Raw genomic sequence first — 2,450 nt, 5'->3', positions numbered from 1 at the left:
AAGCTTAATAGGTATTTTGGAATTTTTGACTAGGGATAGGTTTGAACAATTAGGCAGCTGAAACTCTACAATGATTTAGAAAAAAAAAATAAAAGTTTGAAGGCTTGAATCACTTTGAGGATTTTAGGCAAAGTTATTTGAAGAATTGGAAGATTGTTGTGCTAGGGGATTAGCTCAAGATTGAACATATCTCAGAGGCAAGGGCCTAAGCTTAATCTATTATGTATAATCTTGCTGAATTCTAATACAATTATAGGTTTGATGTGGGTGTTTGATGAGAGTATAAAGTTGCTTATGGATTTGTTGTGATGTTTAGGCTATAAGGATAAGAATTCTAGGCTTAATTCTGAGTTTGGCTGATGATTGGGGTATGAATTTGGGGGTTTAGGCTCGAGGAAAAATGCAGAAAATAGCTAGAATTTCTAGGTTTGGGGGCTCGGGCCACGACCCTATTCTTCAGGCGCCGCGACCCAGGTGCTTGAAGAGGCTGGAGAAGCCTTTGGTTCGCCCATGTGCTGCGGCCCTTGAGGAGCATGTCGCGGCCCGTGTCCTCCAGCAAGGAGTGCCTTTCCTCTAACTAAGTTGTGGATCATGGCCCTAAAAGGAAAAAAAAAGGGAAAATGAGGTTTTTAGCTCGGGAACTTGAATGTTAAGGCTCTGGAGGGATCCTACTACCCGGATTAGTAGAATCCAAGGTCCCAGAGGCAAGATTAATATTCCAAAGTTATTTATTGGTTTAAGGCATGATGAATGGCTATTATGAATGCGTTGTGACTAGGTTTTCAACGAGGCTCATATTAGGGGACTATGCTCAAGATCGCATTGGCTTATCCGCTCGAGACACAGGTAAGAAAACTATTGTACCCGTAGAGTAGGGCACGACCCTATTGTTTGTATTTCAGGGCGTGATCCTATTGTTTATGCTTATTATATTTGTGAAAAAATGTGATTATTATGCTATGATATGCATGTTTGTGAGTGAACGACGAAGGCCGGGAACGTTGAAGGCTGAGAACAACAAAGGACGAGAACGGCAAGAAGCCGGGTACAGCAACGGGCCGCGATTGGCATTGAGCATGTTGACTGTGGGCCGTTAGGGCGAGACCCTCCTAGGGTGCTGTATCCACCTTCTCAGTGAAGGTCGTGAACCCAGGCCCTAGTAAAGCACCTGGGACGGCGTAGGCCGCTATGTGTTTAGCCCATTGGTAGTTTTGTTATATACTGTGGATTCTTATGTATATGTTATATGTTTTGTATTGAGTTTTCTTGCTGGGCTTCGACTCACGGATGCTATGTGGTACATGTAAGAGCAAAGGGAAGGTTGACCAACCATGAGTATGGAGAGCGTGGAGTGACAGGTACATGTTTGGCCTACCTGGCTGCCATGGCCAGGGTTATTTTGGGAAAATGTACTGTAATGGTTATTTTGTTGCCTAGGTCGACCGTGTGTCTATTTTGAATTGTAATACAATTTTCTAAACAGTATTTTTGGGATCCCAACCGTAAAACTTTCTATAATTTCAATGAATGTCCAAATTTTATAATTAATGTTGTTAAACGAGTTTTATTTCATTTTAGTCACACTTTTAACCTAAAACCTTGATTAGCGAGCTAATGGCACATTTTTAACGCACATGGTAACAACTCTAAGGAAGTAGGTCGTTACAACTTTGTATCAGAGCATGCCAAGTTTTATGGTTCCTGGAGCTCGACCGAACATGTACGCTCGCTGCCAGTGACAAGCTCGACTCAGGGTTGGTTGGTAATTAATGAATTATATGCTTAATTGTTTGTTTAAGTGCCATGTTTGCCTGAATATATAGATAAAGCATGATGAATGTGTTATTATATATGGATGATGTTAGGGCATGTCTCGTTGATTGTTATATGCTATGTGGGATATGTGGACTTGCTGGTTGTGGTTGATTGATGAAATTGGGAGGTGGTTTTGGATGTTTTTATCGTGCATGATGTGCAACATCATTGATTTCAGGCATATTGTAGTAATGCCTCGACAATAAATCAGGCTCAGCAGCAATAGGGCCGAGGATGACAACCAGGGTCAGGACCCTTAACTTGCCCCACCGAATTGGCAACAGTTATTTGCCGAGATGGAAGCTAGACTTAACTGAATAGAAGAAGAGCTTCGACAGTTGAGGCAACAGGCCCCTCCTCAGGGAATTGGGTTACATGTTCCACAAGCTGTGGCACCAGTGTCAGCCCAGCCTGCTATGGAAAATAGGTGGGAACCTTTGTACGAGAGGTTCAGGAAGCAGCATTCTCCCAACTTCGACGATGGCCCAGACCCACTGTAGGCAGAGCAGTGGATGAACACGATTTCTTCCATCCTGGATTTCATGAAGGTGGAAGGGAATGAGAGAGTAGTCTGCACCAGCTACATGTTGAGAGAGGATGCCCACATCTGGTGGGATGTTGTATCTCAGAGAAGG

Source organism: Humulus lupulus, chromosome 4 (assembly GCF_963169125.1).
Source record: "Humulus lupulus chromosome 4, drHumLupu1.1, whole genome shotgun sequence".
Classification (NCBI taxonomy): Eukaryota; Viridiplantae; Streptophyta; class Magnoliopsida; order Rosales; family Cannabaceae; genus Humulus; species Humulus lupulus.
This window is presented reverse-complemented; position numbering follows the sequence as displayed.